Below are 24,959 nucleotides of genomic sequence, written 5' to 3'. Positions count from 1 at the left end.
CCAACGTCCAAATTTGATGGAAGAAGCATCTCCATTCCGGCCATTGGAGCAAACAATTTTGAGTTGAAACCTCAATTAGTTGCTCTAATGCAATAGAACAGCAAGTTTCATGGACTTTCATCTGAAGATCCTTACCAGTTTTTAACTGAGTTCTTGCAGATTTGTGAGACTGTAAAGACGAATGGAGTAGATCCTGAAGTCTACAGGCTCATGCTTTTCCCTTTTGCTGTAAGAGACAGAGCTAGAACATGGTTGGACTCACAACCTAAAGATAGCCTGGACTCCTGGGATAAGCTGGTCACGGCCTTCTTGGATAAATTCTTTCCTCCTCAAAAACTGAGCAAGCTTAGAGTGGATGTTTAGACCTTCAAGCAAAAAGATGGTGAATCCCTCTATGAAGCTTGGGAAAGATACAAGCAGATGACCAAAAAGTGTCCTTCTTACATGTTTCAGAATGGACCATATTAGATATATTCTATTATGGTCTATCTGAGTTTTCCAAAATGTCATTGGACCATTCTGCAGGTGGATCCATTCACCTAAAGAAAACGCCTGCAGAAGCTCAAGAACTTATTAATATGGTTGCAAATAACCAATTCTTGTACACTTCTGAGAAGAATTCCGTGAATAATGGGATGCCTCAAAGGAAGGGAGTTCTTGAAATTGATGCTCTGAATGCCATATTGGCTCAGAACAAAGTGTTGACTCAGCAAGTCAACATGATCTCTCATAGTCTGAATGGATGGCAAAATGCATCCAACAGTACTAAAGAGGCAGCTTCTGAAGAAGCTTATGATCCTGAGAACCCTGCAATGGCAGAGGTTAATTACATGGGTGAACCTTATGGAAACACCTATAATTCATCATGGAGAAATCATCCAAATTTCTCATGGAAGGATCAACAAAAGCCTCAACAAGGCTTTAATAATGGTGGAAGAAACAGGTTAAGCAATAACAAGTCTTTTCCATCATCTTCTCAGCAACAGACAGAGAATTCTGAACAGAGCCCCTCTAACTTATCAAACATAGTCTCTGATCTGTCTAAGGCCACTTTAAGTTTCATGAGTGAAACAAGATCCTCCATTAGAAATTTGGAGGCACAAGTGGGCCAGCTAAGTAAGAAAATCACTGAGACTCCTCCCAATATTCTCCCAAGCAATACAGAAGAGAATCCAAAGGGAGAGTGCAAGGCCATTGATGTAATCAATATGGCCGAATGCACAAGGGAGGAGAAGGACGAAAATCCTAGTGAGGAAGACCTCCTGGGACGTCTCTCAAGCAAGAAGGAGTTCCCTATTGAGGACCTAAAGGAATCTGAGGCTCATATAGAGACCATAGAGATTCCACTAAATCTTCTTCTGCCATTCATGAGCTCTGAAGACTATTCTTCCTCAGAAGAGGATGAAGATATGACTGGAGAGCAAGTTGCTCAATATCTAGGAGCTATCATGAAGCTGAATGCCAAGTTGTTTGGTAATGAGACTTGGGAAGGTGAACCTCCCTTGCTCATTAGTGAACTAGATACATGGGTTCAGCAAACTCTACCTCAAAAGAAACAAGATCCTGGGAAATTCTTAATATCCTGTACCATAGGCACCATGACCTTTGAAAAAGCTCTGTGTGACCTGGGGTCAGGCATAAATCTTATGCCACTCTTTGTAATGGAGAAACTAGGGATCATTGAGGTACAGCCTGCCTTATTCTCATTACAATTGGCAGACATGTCAGTAAGACAAGCTTATGGATTAGTAGAGGACGTATTAGTAAAGGTTGAAGGCCTTTACATCCCTGCTGATTTCATAATCCTAGACACTAGGAAGGAAGAGGTTGAATGCATCATCCTTGGAAGACCTTTCCTAGCCACAACAGATGTTGTAATAGATGTAACAGAGGAGAATTAGTCCTTCAATTGAATGGGGACTACCTTGTGTTTAAGGCACACGGCCATCCCTCTGTAATAAAAGAGAGTAAGCATGCAGAGCTTCTCTCAGTACAGAGTCAACAAGAGCCCCTACAATCAAACTCTAAGTTTGGTGTTGGGAGGCCACAACCAAACTCTAAGTTTGATGTTGAGAAGACCCCACATTCAAACTCTAAGTTTGGTGTTGGGAAACCTTCATCATGCTCTGAACTTCTCTAAGGCTCCATGAGAGCCCAATGTCAAGCTATTGACATTAAAAGAGCGCTTGTTGGGAGGCAACCTAATTTTTATTTATCTAATTTTATTTTTATTTTATTGTTATTTTGTGCTTTATTAGGTCCATGATCATGTGGAGTCACGAAAAAAATACAAAAATTAAAAACAGAATCAAAAACAGCAGAAGAAAAATCACACCCTGGAGGAAGAACTTACTGGCGTTTAAACGCCAGTAAGGTGCATCTGGCTGGCGTTCAACGCCAGAACAGAGCATGGATCTGGCGCTGAACGCCAGAAACAAGCAACATCTTGGCATTTGGATGCCAGGAATGTGCCCTGAGGAAAGCTGGCGCTGAACGCCAGTAACAAGCATGGAACTGGCGTTCAACGCCAGAAACATGCTGCACATGGGCGTTGAACGCCCAGAACGTGTATCACTTCGGCGTTTAAACGCCAGAATGGTATGCTAAGGCATTTTATATGCCTAATTGGTGCAGGGATGTAAATCCTTGACACCGCAGGATCTGTGGACCCCACAGGATCTCCACCTAACATATTCTCCCCTCTTCTCAACATTCATTCTCTCTTTCCAATAAACACTCTTCCGCAAAACCCTTCACCAAACCACCTCAATCTCTCTTCCCAATTACCCCCTTCACCACTCACATCCATCCACTCTTCCCCATAAATCCCACCTACCTTCAAAATTCAAAAATCTTTCCCACCCAAACCCACCCTAAATGGCCGAACCTACCCTCTCCCCCCTCCCTATATATACCCCTCCATTCATTTTCACACAACACAACCCCCTCTTCTATACCTTGGTCAAAACCTACACCTCCTCTTCTCCTCCATATTTTCTTCTTCCTCTTCTTCTCTTCTTTCTTCTCTTGCTCGAGGGCGAGCAATACTTTAATTTTGGTGTGGTAAAAGCATAAGCTTTTTATTTTTCCATAACCATTAATGGCACCTAAGGCCGGGGAAACCTTTAGAAAAGGGAAAGGGAAGACAAAAGCTTCCACCTCCGAGTCATGGGAGATGGAAAGATTCATCTCTAAAGCCCATCAAGACCACTTCTATAATGTTGTGGCCAAGAAGAAGGTGATCCATGAGGTCCCTTTCAAGCTCAAAAAAAATGAGTATCCGGAGATCTGACATAAGATCCAAAGAAGAGGTTGGGAAGTTCTAACCAACCCCATTCAACAAGTCAGAATCTTAATGGTTCAAGAGTTCTATGCCAATGCATGGATCACTAGGAACCATGATCAAAGTATGAACCCGAGTCCAAAGAATTATCTTACAATGGTTCGGGGAAAATACTTAGATTTTAGTCCGGAAAATGTGAGGTTGGCATTCAACTTGCCCATGATGCAAGGAGATGAACGCCCCTACACTAGAAGGGTCAACTTTAATCAAAGGTTGGACCAAGTCCTTATAGACATATGTGTGGAAGGAGCTCAATGGAAAAGAGACTCCAAAGGCAAGCCGATTTAACTAAGAAGACTGGACCTCAAGCCTGTGGCTATAGGATGGTTAGAGTTCATTCAACGCTCCATCATCCCCATTAGCAACCGATCTGAAGTCATTGTGGATCGGGCCATCATGATTCATAGCATCATGATTGGAGAGGAAGTAGAAGTTTATGAAGTCATCTCCCATGAATTCTACAAAATAGCCGATAAGTCCTCTACTTTGGCAAGGCTAGCTTTTCCTCATCTTATTTGCCATCTATGTTACTCAGCTGGAGTTATCATAGAAGGAGACATCCTCATTGAGGAGGACAAGCCCATCACTAAGAAATGGATGGAGCAAACAAGAGAGCCCACTCATGGAGCCCAAGGGATGCATGAGGAAGCTCATCACCAAGAAATCCCGGAGATGCCTCAAGGGATGCACTTTCCTTCCAACAACTATTGGGAACAACTCAACACTTCCTTAGAAGATTTGAGTTACAATGTGGAACAATTAAGGGTGGAACATCAAGAGCACTCCATCATTCTCTATGAAATAAGAGAAGATCAAAGAGCAATGAGGGAGGAGCAACAAAGGCAAGGAAGGGACATGGAAGAGCTTAAGGACATTGTTGGTCCTTCAAGAAGAAGACGCCACTAAGGTGGACTCATTCCTTGTTCTTATTTTTCTGTTTTTCGATTTTTATGCTTCATGTCTATTTATGTTTTGTGTCTCTACTTCATGATCAGTAGTATGTAGTAACTATGTCTTAAAGCTATGAATAAATTCCATAAATCTTTCACCTCTCTTAATTGAAATATGTTTTAATTCAAAAGAACAAGAAGTACATAAATTTCGAAATTATCCTTGAATTTAGTTTAATTATATTGATGTGGTGACAATACTCTTTGTTTTCTGAATGAATGCTTGAACAGTGCATATTTTTGATCTTGTTGTTTATGAATGTTAAAATTGTTGGCTCTTGAAAGAATGATGAACTAAGAGAAATGTTATTGACAATTTGAAAAATCATGAAATTGATTCTTGAAGCAAGAAAAAGCAGTGAAAAAGCAAAAGCTTGCAAAAAAAAATATGGCGAAAAAAATAGAAAGAAAAAGAAAAAGCAAGAAGAAAAAGCCAATAGCCCTTAAAACCAAAAGGCAAGGGTAAAAAGGATCCAAGGCTTTGAGCATCAATGGATAGGAGGGCCCAAGGAAATAAATTCAGGCCTAAGCGGCTAAATCAAGTTGTCTCTAACCATGTGCTTGTGGCATGCAGGTCCAAGTGAAAAGCTTGAGACTGAGTGGTTAAAGTCGTGATCCAAAGGAAAAAGAGTGTGCTTAAGAGCTCTGGACACCTCTAACTGGGGACTCTAGCAAAGCTGAGTCACAATCTGAAAAGGTTCACCCAGTCATGTATCTGTGGCATTTATGTATCCGGTGGTAATACTGGAAAACAAAATGCTTAGGGCCACGGCCAAGATTCATAAAAGTAGCTGTGTTCAAGAATCAACAAACTTAACTAGGAGAATCAATAACACTATCTGAAATTCTAAAGTTCCTATAGAAGCCAATCATTCTAAACTTCAAAGGAAAAAGTGAGATGTCAAAACTGTTCAGGAGCAAAAAGCTACAAGTCCCGCTCATCTAATCAGAATTAATATTCATTGATATTTTGGAATTTATAGTATATTCTCTTCTTTTTATCCTAATTTATTTTCAGTTGCTTGGGGACAAGCAACAATTTAAGTTTGGTGATGAGCGGATAATTTATACGCTTTTTGGCATTGTTTTTAGGTAGTTTTTAGTATGATCTAGTTACTTTTAGGGATGTTTTCATTAGTTTTTATGCTAAATTCACATTTCTGGACTTTACTATGAGTTTGTGTGTTTTTCTGTGATTTTAGGTATTTTCTGGCTAAAATTGAGGGACCTGAGCAAAACTCTGATAGGAGGCTGACAAAGGACTGCTAATGTTATTGGAATCTGACCTCCCTGCACTCGAAATAGATTTTCTGGAGCTACAGAACTCCAAATGGCGCGCTCTTAATGGCGTTGGAAAGTAGACATCCATAGCTTTTCAGAAATATATAATAGTTTATACTTTATTCGTGATTAGACAACGTAAACTGGCGATCAACGCCAGTTTCATGTTGCTGTCTGGAGTCAAACGCCAGAAACACGTCACGAACCGGAGTTGAACGCCCAAAACACGTTACAACTTGGCGTTCAACTCCAAAAGAAGCCTCAGCTCGTGGATAGATCAAGCTCAGCCCAAACATACACCAAGTGGGCCCTGGAAGTGGATTTATGCATCAATTACTTACTCCTGTAAACCCTAGTAGCTAGTCTAGTATAAATAGGATAGTTTTCTATTGTATTAGACATCTTGGGACGTTTAGTTCATAGATCATGGGGGCTGGCCATTCGGTCATGCCTGGACCTTTCACTTATGTATTTTCAACGGTGGAGTTTCTACACACCATAGATTAAGGGTGTGGAGCTCTGCTGTACCTCAAGTTTCAATGCAATTACTACTATTTTCAATTCAATTTGACTTATTCCTATTCTAAGATATTCGTTGCACTTCAACTTGATGAATGTGATGATCCGTGACACTCATCATCATTCTCACCTATGAACGCGCGTGACTGACAACCACTTCCGTTCTACCTTAGGCCGGGCGCATATCTCTTGGATTCCTTAATCAGAATCTTCGTGGTATAAGCTAGAATTGATGGCGGCATTCATGGGAATCCGGAAAGTCTAACCTTGTCTGTGGTATTCCAAGTAGGATTCCGGGATTGAATGACTGTGACGAGCTTCAAACTCCTGAAGGCTGGGCGTTAGTGATAGACGCAAAAGAATCATTGGATTCTATTCCAACCTGATTGAGAACCGACAAATGATTAGCCGTGCTGTGACAGAGCATTTGGACCATTTTCACTAAGAGGATAGGACGTAGCCATTGACAACAGTGATGCCCTACATACAGCTTGCCATGGAAAGGAGTAAGAAGGATTGAATGGATGCAGTAGGAAAGCAGAGATTCAGAAAGAACATAGCATCTCCATACACCTATCTGAAATTCCCGCCATTGAATTATATGAGTAACTATTTACTAATTTTCTGTTTATTTTATTAATCATTATTTAAACCAATAATCTCTTAAATTAGTTAAATCCGTCTGACTGGGATTTACAAGATGACTATAGCTTGCTTCATACCAATAATCTCCGTGGGATCGACCCTTACTCACGTAAGGTATTACTTGGATGACCCAGTGCACTTGCTGGTCAGTTGTGCGGAGTTGTGACTAAGTGTGATTCACGTTTGAGAGTGCTACCAAGTCTTTAGAGCCATTGTTGATGATCACAAATCCGTGCACCACCCAGCATGGTAAAAGCTTCCACATATATAATACATAATAATAGAGGAAAGTCGAAGACAATCCTAGAACTTCCTCCAGATAATTCAAAGCTTATAAACAAGCTAAACCATAAAGGACATCTGACTAAAGATCATTCAGTCTAACTAATATTTCCCTTTCCAATTCCTTCAGACCTCCCAACCACCTGCAGGAGTATAATATAGCAAACACAGTTATATCAGACAAGAGATATACAAATAGGAACAGATAAGGCATTTAGACAATTAGCAAGTAATATGCAGTCAAATAAGCAGTCTCAAACAATTCACATAGTATGCATATGATGAATGCCTGTCCCTAATGGCTGATGATATCATCTGTCGGTTATAGAGCCAACCCGACAAGTCCTGGTAGCTAACCATTGGACTGTCTCTCTGTCGTGTCTCCCCAACTCGAGTTATACTCAATATAAACTTGATCATAATCATGATCCATATCCATCACCCTCACTGGTGAATATTTATGGGGGTGAGCTCATTGACGTTAGGATTTTTGCTAGTAAAGAATTTTATAAAGTTGCGTTGTAAGTATAGATTCTAAACCAACAGAAATCTCTTCGTACAAACGTTTTGGTTGTCACAAGTAACAAACCCCTAAATAAATTGATAACCGAAGTATTTAAACCTCGGGTCGTCTTCTCAAGGAATTGCAGGGAGGTATGTTCTTATTATTGGTTATGAGTTTGCAAATTGGGGGTTTTAAGAATGAGGAATGAATATGGCAAATAATTTAAATGGCAGTTAAAATAAATAAATACTGTAAAGCAAACTTTTGGCAAGGTATGAGAAATTGGAAGTCCAGACTTAGTTATTCTTATCAATAATAATGAAAGTTGAATCTTAATTCCACTTAGTTAACCTTTGCTAAAGCAAAGGAAAGTCAAGGGACTAATTAGTTAGACCTTCAAATCCTATTTATTTCCTAAGAAAAGGTTGGGATTATTGAAGTTCAGTTCAATTAGCAAGATAACAGTTATCAATTATATTGAGCTAAGATAACTCCTGAGTTACTGATTTCTTAACCAAGACCAAAAGGGAAGGAAATTAAATCTACCGGAATAAGAATATCTTCAGATTGGGAATGATTAATAACATGAATAAAAAGAGCAATATTGAACTGAAATATCTCAAGTAACATTAAATAAGAAAATCATAACATGAATGTAGCATAAGCCAAATAGGCAACATAACTAATACAAGCAAGCATTAATGGTATCTGAAAATAAGAGATGAATATAAAGTAAAAGAACATTGAACCTGGGATCGAGAGTCACTCCTAAAACTAAGAGAAGTCCTAAATCCTAATTTCTAAAAACCCTACCTAAATCCTAAGAGAGAGGAGAGAACCTCTCTCTCTAAAAACTACATCTAAAACATGAAAAGTGAATTATGAAAAGCCTCCTGAGTCTCTGCAAGTTCCCTGACTTTAATCTGTATTTCTGGGCTGAAAACTGGGTTGAAATGCGGCCCAGAATCTCTGCCAGTGACTTTTGTAATTCTGCAGATCGCGCACGTCACGCGATCGCGTCATCCATGCAGACGCATCATTTGCATTTTTCCCTGCCACGCATTCGCGTCGTCCACGCTTCCGCGTCACTTGTGCTTTTCCAATCTGCGCGGTCCCGTGAGCCATGCGACCGCATCACTGCGAATCCCTTTCTTCCGCGCGGTCACGTCGCTGACGCGTACGCGTCACTTCTCGCTGGTCATCTCCTCAATTTCTTGTATTCCTTCCATTTTTGCAAGCTTCCTTCCCAATCTCTCACTCATTCATGCCCTATAAAGCCTGAAACACTTAACACACAGATTAAGGCATCGAATGGTAATAAGAGAGGATTAAGATTAGCTAAATTAAGACCAAAGAAGCATGCTTTCAATCATGTAATAATTTTAGGAAGGAAATATAAATGCATGCTAATTATATGAATAAGTGGGTAAAGACCATGATAAAACCACACAATTAAACATATTGTAAACCATAAAATAGTGCTTTATCAACCTCCCCACACTTAAACATTAGCATGTCAAGGAGACCAAATAAATGAGTAGGAAAAGGCAAGACTCATGCAATGAAACCTATGAATGTGAATGCAACTACATGCTAAAATGATTCTACCTACTTGGTGAAAAAGTAAATAAATCTTTCAAGAATAAATATGAACTGGATTTCACTAATTCAAATCACAAAATACAATATAAGTAACTTGCAAGAAGAAGATAGCTCATGAAAGCAGGGAACATAGAATTAAGTACTGAACCCTTACTAGTAGTGTATATCATTCTAACTCTCAAGTGTCTAGGTCAATTCTCTCAATTATCTATTAATCTTGCTTTCTATAGCTTGCTTTTCATCTAACAATCAACAAAAATTTAATGCACCAATACACAAATCAAGAGGTCTTTTAAGGGTTGTAATGGGGTTAGGGTCAAGGTAGGATTGTATTTGGCCAAGTGGACTAAAATCTGAATCCTTAATTAACATAAACTTTCCACCTAACTTAAGACAATCCATTTAATTAAAATGCAAAATCTAACTTCCCATTAACTGTGATTTCCACATGTTCATGCATCCTAAAATTGAGTTTAGTACATATGCATTGATACCAACACTCACTTTGGGGCATTTTATCCCCTTTTATTAATTGCTCTTTTTTTTTTTCAATGCATATGATTAAAGTATTGAATGCAATAATATGTGCTCAACTATTATTTTGCACATTTTCACTAAAATATACAACACCCAATTATTCAAACCAAATAATTTCAAACCCAACTTTCCCACACTTAAATCATGAGCACTTTTACTAGTCTAAGCTAACCAAGGATTCAAATTAAGGATATTATTGTTTTCCGCTTAGAGTTAGTAATGAGCTAAAGTAAAGAACAAATGGGTATATTAGGCTCAAATTGGTTTGCAAAGGATAATGAAAGGTAAGGCCATATGGGTATGTAAGCTTAGTGAAACAAATACCTCAATCATATCAGTGCATGCATACATCAAACAATGGAAATATAGAATTAAGCAAGACAAAAATCACAATTTTAGAGAGAGAAACACACACCAAAAATAAAATATTGGTTGATAAAATGCAACCAATCAAATAGGCTTAAAATCTCACTGGTTTTGTGTGTTCGAGCTTTAAACCATGTTCCAAAATAAGATTTCTTCAAACAAGTTTTTCAAAAAGTTTTATTCAAATTAGTGAAATACTATAAAAGGTTTCTTGAAAAAGAAAATATTACTTTAACCAAGTGGTAAAATATGCAAAAATCAAACAAATATGCAATCAATCATGCAAATGCAACAATGAACAAGGAAAATAAACCATTGGTGTTGAGATAGAAGAGTAACTAACCCATGGAGATCGGTATCGACCTCCCCACACTTAAAGATTGCACCGTCCTCGGTGCGTGCTGAGATGTGCAGGTGGATGGGGGTTGTAGTTCCTCAGCTAGTGCTCGTTGTAGAAGCTTTCTCTTTGCCCGTTCTAGTGGCCAGCCTGAAAAAGGGAGAAGAGAAAGGGACATGAAGTCAAAGGGATGGAGCAAAGAGGAGGGCGGTACGAGTGATAATCATGCCAAGTAAAAAAATAGTGAATGAAAGACATGGTCGCGATTCCATGTGATCAGTTCATCAATGGAACTATAGCAAGGCATGGGGATTATTCGATGCAAGATGTTTATTAGCATGCCGGCAAGGGCACAAGTAGCATAGATCAAGCACCAAAAGCTTTAATGTATTGTTAGTTGTGAGAAACTAACAATAACGTTTGTATTGACAATTATATTTAATTAATAAAATAGTAAAGAAAGTTTGTGAAAAGCAAGCATTGAATAGTAGAAGAGAATAATTTAAAATAATGCACAATGCCATACGGGCTTCTTCACAAACACTTAGCATGCATGGTGAATATGTTATTGAAAATATTAATTAGAACATGCAAAAAACCCTATAAAAATAATATATAATTTTCAAACAATTCTTTGAATAACCCGCAAGCAAAATAAATAAATTTCTAACACCAATGAAAATAATGCAATGAATGAAACTATGCAAATAAATTAATTATAAGTGAAGAGGGATGAGAGGAAGAAAGTAAGAAAAGGGAGAAGAAAGAAGAAAAGAAATAAGAAAAGAATTAGATATAGGGGAGAAAAGATAAGATATTTTGCTGCGTTGGAAAAGTTGTGCGGCGCAAGCGACGCGGACGCGTGGGGGACGCGGTTGCGTGACTTGCGCTTAAATTAATCGACGCGGTCGCGTCGGTCACGCGGACGCGTGACTCAGGTTATGCTACTAGCGCGAGGGCAGCCTCGCGCTCGCAGAACTCTCTGTTCAAAATCTTATTAGTGCCAAATTTTAAGTGACGCGATCGCATGGGGCATGCGATCGCGTGACTGGGCTTTAGAAGAATGTGACGCGGTCGCATGGGTTACGCGGCCGCGTGGGTAGAATTGTGCGTTCAGCACCAATCCAGCACCACTCTAGCACAATAATTGGTTGTGCACCCTTTTTTGTCGAAATCCAGGGCACGCGGCCGCGTGGGAGGCCATTATTCCCATATGACGCGGTCGCGTCAGCGATGCGGTTGCGTGGGACGATTTGTGCCATTGGCACGCCTCCAGCCACGCTCTCGCGTGACTCTCTGTTCATTTTATTATTCTCTTCCACACATGCGACGCGGACGCGTCAATGAGGCGGTCGCGTCGCATGAAATTTTTTTTTTAAATGCAGAATGCAATGCTTAATGTGAATGCTATGTATGATTCCAGGTTCAATAAAATAAAATTCAAAAACAAACAAAACTAAATAAAATTAAAATTGAAAAAGGAACGATCATACCATGGTGGGTTGTCTCCCACCTAGCACTTTTAGTTAAAGTCCTTAAGTTGGACATTTGAGGAGCTTCCTGTTATGGCGGCTTGTGCTTGAACTCATCCAGAAATCTCCACCAATGTTTGGAGTTCCAGTAGCCTCCGGGTCCCAAACTAGGCGCAGAAAGCCTTCAAGTAAGTTAAAGCAAGTGACAAGGCCCCAAGAGTGTTGATTTCTAGATTGAATTCCGGGGTCCCAAATCTTGCTTTTGCACCCGTCTTCTTGTTGAGCAATATTGTTCAAGCCGGGTGGCAAACACTCTGAATTCTCACTGAAGCAACCAGACAACTTTCTAGACTCATTCAGTTGAGCTCTACACCAACCTTTGCGTTCAAATGTTGAGCACACAACCATGTTAAACCTTGCAGGATAAATCTTACCACTGACCATCTTCTTCTTACTCTTAATGCCACAGAGAGCTCTAAGTTGACTGGTGCGCGAAATTGTGAACAATACTTTTTACAACTCTCATAATCCCCGGTCATGAACCCCAAAAACTTGGTGTTCAATACCATGGCATTAACACAACTTCGCACAACTAACCAGCAAGTGCACTGGGTCGTCCAAGTAATAAACCTTACGCGAGTAAGGGTCGATCCCACGGAGATTGTTAGTATGAAGCAAGCTATAGTCATCTTGTAAATCTTAGTCAGGCAAACTCAAATGGATGTAGGTGATAAACGCACAAAACATAAAGATAAGGATAGAGATACTTATGTAATTCATTGGTAGGAACTTCAGACAAGCGTATGAAGATGCCTTCCCTTCTGTCTCTCTGCTTTCCTACTGTCTTCATCCAATCCTTCTTACTCCTTTCCATGGCAAGCTTAAGCAAGGGTTTCACCGTTGTCAGTGGCTACCTCCCATCCTCTCAGTGGAAATGTTCAACGCACCCTGTCACGGCACGGCTATCCATCTGTCAGTTCTCGATCAGGCCGGAATAGAATCCAGTGATTCTTTTGCGTCTGTCACTAACGCCCCGCCCTTAGGAGTTTGAAGCACGTCACAGTCATTCAATCATTGAATCCTACTCAGAATACCACAGACAAGGTAAGACCTTCCGGATTCTCTTGAATGCCGCCATCAGTTCTAGCCTATACCACGAAGACTCTGATCTCACGGAATGGCTGGCTCGTTTGTCAGGCGAGCACTCGGTTGTCAGGCGATCAACCATGCATCGTGTATCAGGAATCCAAGAGATATTCACCCAATCGAAGGTAGAACAGAGGTGGTTGTCAGTCACACGTTCATAGGTGAGAATGATGATGAGTGTCACGGATCATCACATTCATCAAGTTGAAGAACAAGTGATATCTTAGACAAAGAACAAGCGGAATTGAATAGAAGAACAATAGTAATTGCATTAATACTCGAGGTACAGCAGAGCTCCACACCTTAATCTATGGTGTGTAGAAACTCCACCGTTGAAAATACATAAGAACAAGGTCTAGGCATGGCCGAATGGCCAGCCTCCCAATGAGGGTTCAATCATAAAAACATGATCAAAAGCTCTCTAATACAATAGTAAAAGGTCCTACTTATAGAAAACTAGTAGCCTAAGGTTTACAGAAATGAGTAAATGACATAAAAATCCACTTCCGGGCCCACTTGGTGTGTGCTTGGGCTGAGCAATGAAGCATTTTCGTGTAGAGACTTCTCTTGGAGTTAAACGCCAGCTTTAGTGCCAGTTTGGGCGTTTAACTCCCATTCTTGTGCCAGTTCTGGCGTTTAACGCTGGAATTCCTGAGGGTGACTTTGAACGCTGGTTTGGGCCATCAAATCTTGGGCAAAGTATGGACTATCATATATTGCTGGAAATCCCAGGATGTCTACTTTCCAACGCCGTTGAGAGCGCGCCAATTGGGCTTCTGTAGCTCCAGAAAAGCCACTTCGAGTGCAGGGAGGTCAGAATCCAACAGCATCTGCAGTCCTTTTTAGTCTCTGAATCAGATTTTTGCTCAGGTCCCTCAATTTCAGCCAGAAAATACCTGAAATCACAGAAAAACACACAAACTCATAGTAAAGTCCAGAAAAGTGAATTTTAACTAAAAACTAATAAAAATATACTAAAAACTAACTAGATCATACCAAAAACATACTAAAAATAATGCCAAAAAGCGTACAAATTATCCGCTCATCACAACACCAAACTTAAATTGTTGCTTGTCCTCAAGCAACTGAAAATCAAATAAGATAAAAAGAAGAGAATATGCAATGAATTCCAAAAACATCTATGAAGATCAGTATCAATTAGATGAGCGGGGCTTTTAGCTTTTTGCCTCTGAACAGTTTTGGCATCTCACTCTATCCTTTGAAACTCAGAATGATTGGCTTCTTTAGGAACTTAGAATCCAGATAGTGTTATTGATTCTCCTAGTAGAGTATGATGATTCTTGAACATAGCTACTTATTGAGTCTTGGCTGTGGCCCAAAGCATTCTGTCTTCCAGTATTACCACCGGATACATACATGCCACAGACACATAATTGGGTGAACCTTTTCAGATTGTGACTCAGCTTTGCTAAAGTCCCCAATTAGAGGTGTCCAGGGTTCTTAAGCACACTCTTATTGCCTTGGATCACAACTTTATTTCTTTCTTTCTTCTATTTTTTTTTCGATTTTTTTTTCATTGCTTTTTCTTGCTTCAAGAATCATTTCAATGATTTTTCAGATCCTCAGTAACATGTCTCCTTTTTCATCATTCTTTCAAGAGCCAACATTCATGAATCACAAATTCAAAAGACATATGCACTGTTTAAGCATACATTCAGAGAACAAAAATATTGCCACCACATCAAAATAATTAAACTGTTATAAAATTCAAAATTCATGCAATTCTTTTTCTTTTTCAATTAAGAGCGATTTTTTTTTAAGAGAGGTGATGGATTCATAGGACATTCATAACTTTAAGGCATAGACACTAAGACACTAATGATCACAAGACACAAACATAGCTAAACATAAGCACTAAAATTCGAAAAACAGAAAAATAAAGAACAAGGAAATTAAGGAACGGGTCCACCTTAGTGACGGCGGCTCTTTCTTCCTCTTGAAGATCCTATGGAGTGCTTGAGCTCCTCAATGTCTCTTCCTTGTCTTTGTTGCTCCTCTCTCATGATTCTTTGGTCTTCTCTAATTTCATGGAGGATGATGGAGTGTTCTTGGTGCTCCACCCTTAGTTGTCCCATGTTGGAACTCAATTATCCTAGGGAGGTGTTTAGTTGCTCCCAATAGTTTTGTGGAGGAAAGTGCATCCCTTGAGGCATCTCAGGGATCTCATGATGAGTGGGGTCTCTTGTGTGCTCCATCCTTTTCTTAGTGATGGGCTTGTCCTCATCAATAGGGATGTCTCCCTCTATGTCAACTCCAACTGAATAACAGAGATGACAAATGAGATGAGGAAAGGCCAACCTTGCCAAGGTAGAGGACTTGTCCGCCACCTTATAAAGCTCTTGAGCTATAACCTCATGAACTTCTATTTCTTCTCCAATCATGATGCTATGAATCATGATAGCCCGGTCTATGGTAACTTCGGACCGGTTGCTAGTGGGGATGATGGAGCGTTGGATAAACTCCAACCATCCTCTAGCCACGGGTTTGAGGTCATGCCTTCTCAATTGAACCGGCTTCCCTCTTGAATCTCTCTTCCATTGGGCGCCCTCTTCACATATGACTGTGAGGACTTGGTCCAACCTTTGATCAAAGTTGACCCTTCTAGTGTAAGGATGTTCATCTCCTTGCATCATGGGCAAATTGAATGCCAACCTTACACTTTCCGGACTAAAATCCAAGTATTTCCCCCGGACCATAGTAAGATAATTCTTTGGATCCGGGTTCACACTTTGATCATGGTTCTTGGTGATCCATGCATTGGCATAGAACTCTTGAACCATCAAGATTCCGACTTGTTGAATGGGATTGGTAAGGACTTCCCAACCTCTTCTTCGGATCTCATGTCGGATCTCCGGATATTCACTCTTTTTGAGTGAAAAAGGGACCTCGGGGATCACCTTCTTCAAGGCCACAACTTCATGGAAGTGGTCTTGATGCACCCTTGAGATGAATCTCTCCATCTCCCATGACTCGGAGGTGGAAGCTTTTGCCTTCCCTTTCCTCTTTCTAGAGGTTTCTCCGGCCTTGGATGCCATAAATGGTTATGGAAAAACAAAAAGCAATGCTTTTACCACACCAAACTTAAAAGGTTGCTCGTCCTCGACCAAAAGAAGAAAGAAAAGAGTAGAAGAAGAAGAAATGAAGGAGATGGGAATGGCTTTTGTGTTCGGCCAAGAAGGGGAAGAAGTGGTGTTTAGGTTGTGTGAAAATGAAGGAGTGAAGGAGGGTATATATAGGAGAGGGGGAAGGGAGGGTTCGGTCATGTATGGGTGGGTTTGGGTGGGAAAGAGGTTTGAATTTGAATGGTGGGGTAGGTGGGGTTTTATGAAGGATGGATGTGAGTGGTGAAGAGAAAGATGGGATTTGATAGGTGAAGGGCTTTTGGGGAAGAGGTGTTGAGGTGATTGGTGAAGAAAAGAGAGAGTGGTGGGGTAGGTGGGGATCCTGTGGGGTCCACAGATCCTGAGGTGTCAAGAAAAAGTCATCCCTGCACCAAATGGCAAGCAAAATCTCGTTTTGTGCCAATTCTGGCGTTAAACGCCGGGCTGGTGCCCATTTCTGGCGTTTAACGCCAGCTTCTTGCCCTTTTCTGGCGTTTAACGCCAGTCTGGTGCCCCTTTCTGGCGTTAAACGCCCAGAATGGTGCCAGACTGGGCGTTAAACGCCCAACAGCTAGCCTCACTGGCGTTTAAACGCCAGTGGGTTCTTCCTCCAGGGTGTGCTATTTTTCCTTCTGTTTTTCATTCTGTTTTTTACTTTTTTATTGATTTTGTGACTTCTTATGATCATCAACCTAAAAAAAATAAAATAACAAAAGAAAATAGTTAATTATAAAACATTGGGTTGCCTCCCAACAAGCGCTTCTTTAATGTCAGTAGCTTGATAGAGGGCTCTCATGGACCCTCACAGATGCTCAGAGCCATGTTGGAACCTCCCAACACCAAACTTAGAGTTTGAATGTGGGGGTTCAACACCAAACGTAGAGTTTGGTTGTGGCCTCCCAACACCAAACTTAGAGTTTGACTGTGGGGGCTCTGTTTGGCTCTGTTTTGAGAGGAGCTCTTCATGCTTCCTCTCCATGGTGACAGAGGGATATCCTTGGGCCTTAAACACCAAGGACTCTTCATTCACTTGAATGATCAACTCTCCTCTATCAACATCAATCACAGCCTTTGCTGTGGCTAGGAAGGGTCTGCCAAGGATGATGGATTCATCCATGCACTTCCCAGTCTCTAGGACTATGAAATCAGTAGGGATGTAATGGTCTTTAACTTTAACCAGAATATCCTCTACAAGTCCATAGGCTTGTTTTCTTGAGTTGTCTGCCATCTCTAGTGAGATTTTTGCAGCTTGCACCTCAATGATCCCTAGCTTCTCCATTACAGAGAGAGGCATGAGGTTTACAGTTGACCCTAAGTCACACAAGGCCTTCTTGAAGGTCATGGTGCCTATGGTACAAGGTATTGAAAACTTCCCAGGGTCCTGTCTCTTTTGAGGTAGTTTCTGCCTAGACAAGTCATCCAGTTCTTTGGTGAGCAAAGGGGGTTCATCCTCCCAAGTCTCATTTCCAAATAACTTGTCATTCAGCTTCATGATTGCTCCAAGGTATTTAGCAGCTTGCTCTTCAGTGACATACTCATCCTCTTCAGAGGAAGAATACTCATCAGAGCTCATGAATGGCAGAAGTAAGTTCAATGGAATCTCTATGGTCTCATTAGGAGCCTCAGATTCCCATGGTTCCTCATTGGGGAACTCATTGGAGGTCAGTGGACGTCTATTGAGGTCTTCCTCAGTGGCGTTCACTGCCTCTTCCTCCTCCCAGAATTCGGCCATGTTGATGGCCTTGCATTCTCCTTTTGGATTTTCTTCTGTATTGCTTGGGAGAGTACTAGGAGGGAGTTCAGTAATTTTCTTGCTCAGCTGTCCCACTTGTGCCTCCAAATTCCTAATGGAGGACCTAGTTTCAGTCATGAAACTTTGAGTGGTTTTGATTAGATCAGAGACCATGGTTGCTAAGTCAGAGGTATTCTGCTTAGAACTCTCTGTCTGTTGCTGAGAAGATGATGGAAAAGGCTTGTTATTGCTAAACCTGTTTCTTCCACCATTATTATTATTGAGACCTAGTTGAGGTCTCTGTTGTTCCTTCTATGAGAAATTTGGATGATTTCTCCACGAAGGATTATAGGTGTTTCCATAGGGTTCTCCCATGTAGTTCACCTCTTCCATTGAAGGGTTCTCAGGATCATAAGCTTCTTCCTCAGATGAAGCTTCCTTAGTACTGCTTGGTGCATTTTGCATTCCAGACAGACTTTGAGAAATCATTTTGACTTGTTGAGTCAATATTTTGTTCTGAGCCAATATGGCATTCAGAGTGTCAATCTCAAGAACTCCTTTCTTCTGACTAGTCCCATTGTTCACAGGATTTCTTTCAGAAGTGTACATGAATTGGTTATTTGCAACCATTTCAGTGAGCTCTTGAGCTTCAGTAGGCGTCTTCTTCAGATGAAGAGAGCCTCCAGCAGAGCTATCCAAAGACATTTTGGATAGTTCAGAGAGACCATCATAGAAAATACCTATGATGCTCCATTCAGAAAGCATGTCAGAGGGACATTTTCTGATTAATTGTTTGTATCTTTCCCAAGCTTCATAGAGGAATTCTCCTTCCTTCTGTCTGAAGGTTTGGACTTCCACTCTAAGCTTACTCAATTTTTGAGGTGGAAAGAACTTTGCCAAGAAGGCATTGACTAGCTTTTTCCAAGAGTCCAGGCTTTCTTTAGGTTGAGAGTCCAACCATGTCCTAGCTCTGTCTCTTACAGCAAAAGGGAATAGCATAAGTCTGTAGACCTCAGGGTCAACCCCATTAGTCTTGACAGTGTCACAGATTTGCAAGAATTCAGCTAAGAACTGATGAGGATCTTCCAATGGAAGTCCATGGAACTTGCAATTCTGTTGCATTAGAGAAACTAATTGAGGCTTAAGCTCAAAGTTGTTTGCTCCAATGGCAGGGATAGAGATGCTTCTCCCATAGAAGTCGGAAGTAGGTGAAGTAAAGTCACCCAGCACTTCCTTGCATTGTTGGCATTGTTGTTGTTTTCGGCTGCCATGAGTTCTTCTCCCTTGAAGAATTCGGTTAGGTCCTCTGCAGAGAATTGTGCCTTAGCTTCTCTTAGCTTTCGCTTCAAGGTCCTTTCAGGTTCAGGGTCAGCCTCAACAAGAATGCTTTTGTCTCTGCTCCTGCTCATATGAAAGAGAAGAGAACAAGGAAATATGGAATCCTCTATGTCACAGTATAGAGATTCCTTTAGGTGTCAGAGGAAAAGAAAAATGGAAGGCAGAAGTAGAAAATTCGATATTATCAAGAAAGATGGAGTTCGAATTTTGCATTAAGGAATAGTGTTAGTCCATAAATAGAAGGATGTGAGAAGAAGGGAAGTGATTTTCGTTAATTAAGTAAAAGATTTTGAAAACATTTTGAAAAACATTACTTGATTTTCGAAAATAAAAGTGGGAAAGAAGTAAAGTGATTTTTTGAAAAAGATTTTGAAATTAGAAATCAAAGAGTTTTGATTGAAAATTATTTTGAAAAAGATGTGGTTAAGAAGATATGATTAGTTTTAAAAAGATGTGATTGAGAAGATATGATTTGAAAAACATTTTTTTTTAAAAAAAAAAGATTTGAAAAAAATAATGACTTGGCTATCAAGAAAAAGATATGATCCAAACATTAAACATTTCTCAACAGAAAAGGTAACATACTTGAATTGTTGAATCAAATCATTAATTGATAGCAAGTATCTTTGAAAAAGGAAAGAAATTGATTTTGAAAAACTTTGAAAACCTGAAAAAAATTGCATTGAAAAACAGAATCTTCCCTCTTGTGCCATCCTGGCGTTAAACGCCCAGAATGGTGCACATTCTGGCGTTTAACTCCCAAAACTATACCCTTTTGGGCGTTAAACGCCCAACCAGGTACCCTGGCTGGCGTTTAAACGCCAGTCTGTCCTTCTTCACTGGGCGTTTTGAACGCCCAGCTTTTTCTGTGCAATTCCTCTGTTGTATGTTCTGAATCTTCAATTCTCTGTATTATTGACTTGAAGAGACACAAATTAAAAATATTTTTGGATTTTTAATAATGAAGAATAATCAAAATGCAACTAGAATCAAATAACAATGCATGCAAGACACCAAACTTAGCAGTTTGTATACTACTGACACTAATGAAAATGCATATGAGACACACAAAACACTCAAGTCAATAGAATTCAAAGATCAGAGTAAGAAATCATCAAGAACATCTTGAAGATCCTTAAGACACATGAATGAATGCATGCAATTGACACCAAACTTAACATGAGACACTAGATTCGAACAAGAAATATTTTTGGATTTTATGACTTTGTAAATTTTTTTGTGCTTTTTTCAAAAATTAAGTGGAAAAAGAAAATAAAGGTATCAAAATTCTTAATGAGAATTCCAGGAATCAGTGCAATGCTAGTCTAAGACTCCGGTCCAGGAATTAGACATGGCTTCACAGCCAGCCAAGCTTTCAAAGAAAGCTTCGGTCCAAAACACTAGACATGGCCAATGGCCAGCCAAGCCTTAGCAGATCACTGCTCCAAAAGCAAGATTGATAGAAATCAACAAGCTCTTGTGATGATAAGTTGAAACCTCGGTCCAATGAAATTAGACATGGCTTCACAGCCAGCCAGATCTCAACAAATCATCATGAAACTCTTAGAATTCATCTTCAAGAATTTCGAAAAAATACCTAATCTAAGCAACAAGATGAACCGTCAGTTGTCCAAACTCAACAATCCCCGGCAACGGCGCCAAAACCTTGGTGCTGTTGCCGGATCAGAAATTTGGCACTGATGTTACCGGACCAAAAGCTTGCTCAAAACTTGAACAGTCCCCGGCAACAGCGCCAAAAACTTGGTGCACGAAATTGTGAACAATACTTTTCACAACTCTCATAATCCCCGGTCATGAACCCCAAAAACTTGGTGTTCAATACCATGGCATTAACACAACTTCGCACAACTAACCAGCAAGTGCACTGGGTCGTCCAAGTAATAAACCTTACGCGAGTAAGGGTCGATCCCACGGAGATTGTTAGTATGAAGCAAGCTATAGTCATCTTGTAAATCTTAGTCAGGCAAACTCAAATGGATGTAGGTGATAAACGCACAAAACATAAAGATAAGGATAGAGATACTTATGTAATTCATTGGTAGGAACTTCAGACAAGCGTATGAAGATGCCTTCCCTTCTGTCTCTCTGTTTTCCTACTGTCTTCATCCAATCCTTCTTACTCCTTTCCATGGCAAGCTTAAGCAAGGGTTTCACCGTTGTCAGTGGCTACCTCCCATCCTCTCAGTGGAAATGTTCAACGCACCCTGTCACGGCACGGCTATCCATCTGTCGGTTCTCGATCAAGCCGGAATAGAATCCAGTGATTCTTTTGCGTCTGTCACTAACGCCCCGCCCTCAGGAGTTTGAAGCACGTCACAGTCATTCAATCATTGAATCCTACTCAGAATACCACAGATAAGGTAAGACCTTCCGGATTCTCTTGAATGCCGCCATCAGTTCTAGCCTATACCACGAAGACTCTGATCTCACGGAATGGCTGGCTCGTTTGTCAGGCGAGCACTCGGTTGTCAGGCGATCAACCATGCATCGTGTATCAGGAATCCAAGAGATATTCACCCAATCGAAGGTAGAACGGAGGTGGTTGTCAGTCACACGTTCATAGGTGAGAATGATGATGAGTGTCACGGATCATCACATTCATCAAGTTGAAGAACAAGTGATATCTTAGACAAAGAACAAGCAGAATTGAATAGAAGAACAATAGTAATTGCATTAATACTCGAGGTACAGCAGAGCTCCACACCTTAATCTATGGTGTGTAGAAACTCCACCGTTGAAAATATATAAGAACAAGGTCTAGGCATGGCCAAATGGCCAGCCTCCCAATGAGGGTTCAATCATAAAAACATGATCAAAAGCTCTCTAATACAATAGTAAAAGGTCCTACTTATAGAAAACTAGTAGCCTAAGGTGTACAGAAATGAGTAAATGACATAAAAATCCACTTCCGGACTATCATATATTGTTGGATTTCTGAGGGTGACTTTGAACGCCGGTTTGGGCCATCAAATCTTGGGCAAAGTATGGACTATCATATATTGCTGGAAAGCCCAGGATGCCTACTTTCCAACGCCGTTGAGAGCGCGCCAATTGGGCTTCTGTAGCTCCAGAAAATCCACTTCGAGTGTAGGGAGGTCAGAATCCAACAGCATCTGCAGTCCTTTTTAGTCTCTGAATCAGATTTTTGCTCAGGTCCCTCAATTTCAGCCAGAAAATACCTGAAATCACAGAAAAACACACAAACTCATAGTAAAGTCCAGAAAAATGAATTTTAACTAAAAACTAATAAAAATATACTAAAAACTAACTAGATCATACCAAAAACATACTAAAAACAATACCAAAAAGCGTACAAATTATCCGCTCATCATTGACCATCCGTCTCCAGCAGCCCATATTCAAGTGGAATTAGAAAGCTAAGGGATATGAATTTTACCCACTTGAATGTTGTGAAGGATGATGGCAACTTAGGGGGAGGTGTTTCTAATGAACGTGCAAGCTCCACTCCCTTGTGCTCTTCTTCGACATCTTCCACCTCTTTGTAATCTTCAATATCAACCTCCTCTTTTTGGTGAATTTCTTCTAATTTAATCTCTTCGTCATTTTTCACCAAGGGCATGGGATGTTGTGTTTCATCTTCTTTAAACTCCATATCAAGTCCAATGGAAGAGGATTCAAATATAGATAAGAATTCATCAATGATTGAATCCATCTCTTGATCGTCTCCTTCAAAGTCTTCAACTATGATATGCTTTGGAAGTTGTACACCCTCCTCAACATCAGCTTCAAACGTCTTTGAAGGGTGCTCTATAACTTGACTTTCCCATGGAGGTTCAGCATCTCCTAAGTCTTCAACCACTGCCTCCTCTTCTTCTTTAATAATTCCGGCTTCCTCTACTTGTTCCAATATCAAATCGTGCTGCTCACTATCCACCGGAGTGCCCAATTTATCCTTCCTGCTACATTCTTCAGTAGCTTTCCCACATGAAACCATGGGGGTTCTTTGAATGTCCGAATGTCGGAAAGGTAGTTGATTTCTTTCTTGATCCAGGCATTTAAGTATGCAATCGTATTCGTCCTCGATGATTTTCTTTTCAACTATTTCTTCACCTTTAAGCACAAAATCCTCCTTGTTGTCTTCCTTCACTAGTTCTTCAATCGCGCTGTCAACTTCAAGGGTCTCTACTACCTTCACCTTTAGTGCCTCCTCTAGCTCCTTATAAAGTATGGATTCGCGAAGATGATCCTTTCTCTCTTGTTCTATGTCAATAGTATCAGTGGGATTATGTTGCTCTTGGATTGATGGATGTTGGTGCTCTTCCATGGATGGTGGTGATGGGATGGATGGATCATTATGTGGTTAAGATGGAAGTGCATTGGAGCTTGAGGGTTGTATATTGAAGGTATTTGGTGGTCCGATTTGGGCGGCGAGAGCTTGTATAGTAGAGTTCAGATCGGCAAATACTTTCTTCATGGAGGTTTGGGGTGGATAGGAGGGTTCATTTGTTGGGAGAAAGGATTCATGGTAGGAAGGTGGTTCGTCTTGATAATGATAAGGAGATGGTGTATATTGAGGTGGTGGTTCCGTATATGGTTCATTTGGTCGTTGGTGTGGTGAATAAGGATTGTGGTCATATGGAGGTGAATGGTGGAAAGAAGCTTGTGAGTGTGGTGGTTCGAAGTTATATCGAGAGGATGGTCTCTGAGCACAGGGTGGGGTTTGTTGGTAGTTACAAGGTTGTCCACCATATCTTTCAGCTGGGTATGCATTGTAGAATGGTCGTTGTCCACGATATCTTGGAGGGTGTTGTTGCCTAAAGGGTTGATTAGATCCTCTTGGCTGCATCCATCCTTGATCGGTCTGACCTTGATGCATATTCCTGCTGTGGTTTCTATTTCCTTCAACAAAATTAGAACCAAACTCAAAGCGAGAGGGGTGAGAATTCATAGTTGTTATCAGAAATAAGGGGGAAAAGAGAAAAACAAATAAACAAGTAAAAGAAAAAAAATATATATTTTTTTCTTTATAAAAAAATATTTACAATAACCAATAATAAGGCACACGTTTGCAATTCCCCGGCAACGATGCCATTTTGACGTTAAGATTTTTGCAAGTAAAGAATTTTATAAAGTTGTGTTGTAAGTATAGATTCTAAACCAACAGAAATCCCTTCGTACAAACGTTTTGGTTGTCACAAGTAACAAACCCCTAAATAAATTGATAACCGAAGTATTTAAACTTCGGGTCGTCTTCTCAAGGAATTGTAGGGAGGTATGTTCTTATTATTGGTTATGAGTTTGCAAATTGGGGGTTTTAAGAATGAGGAATGAATATGGCAAATAATTTAAATGGCAGTTAAAATAAATAAATACTGTAAAGCAAACTTTTGGCAAGGTATGAGAAATTGGAAGTCCAAACTTAGTTACTCTTATCAATAATAATGAAAGTTGAATCTTAATTCCACTTAGTTAACCTTTGCTAAAGCAAAGGAAAGTCAAGGGACTAATTAGTTAGACCTTCGAATCCTATTTATTTCCTAAGAAAAGGTTGGGATTATTGAAGTTCAGTTCAATTAGCAAGATAACAGTTATCAATTATATTGAGTTAAGATAACTCCTGAGTTACTGATTTCTTAACCAAGACCAAAAGGGAAGGAAATTAAATCTACCGGAATAAGAATATCTTCAGATTGGAAATGATCAATAACATGAATAAAAAGAGCAATATTGAACTGAAATATCTCAAGTAACATTAAATAAGAAAATCATAACATGAATGTAGCATAAGCCAAATAGGCAA

At 40.1% G+C, this 24,959-nt stretch overlaps 2 non-coding genes across 2 annotated transcripts; one reads left to right on the top strand and one right to left on the bottom strand.

Annotated features, from left to right (window-relative positions):
* Window positions 1-342: 342 nt before the first annotated feature.
* Window positions 343-450, bottom strand: LOC112799424 (small nucleolar RNA R71). The gene has a single exon (XR_003201006.1). It is a non-coding gene; the product is annotated as a small nucleolar RNA R71 (small nucleolar RNA).
* An 18,148-nt stretch (window positions 451-18,598) lies between these two features.
* Window positions 18,599-18,706, top strand: LOC112799041 (small nucleolar RNA R71). Its single transcript, XR_003200629.1, has one exon. It is a non-coding gene; the product is annotated as a small nucleolar RNA R71 (small nucleolar RNA).
* The last annotated feature ends 6,253 nt before the right edge of the window (window positions 18,707-24,959 follow it).

This window comes from Arachis hypogaea, chromosome 4 (assembly GCF_003086295.3).
Source record: "Arachis hypogaea cultivar Tifrunner chromosome 4, arahy.Tifrunner.gnm2.J5K5, whole genome shotgun sequence".
Classification (NCBI taxonomy): domain Eukaryota; kingdom Viridiplantae; phylum Streptophyta; class Magnoliopsida; order Fabales; family Fabaceae; genus Arachis; species Arachis hypogaea.
Note: the sequence above shows the minus strand (reverse complement) of the source record. Positions and strands in the feature narration are given on the sequence as shown.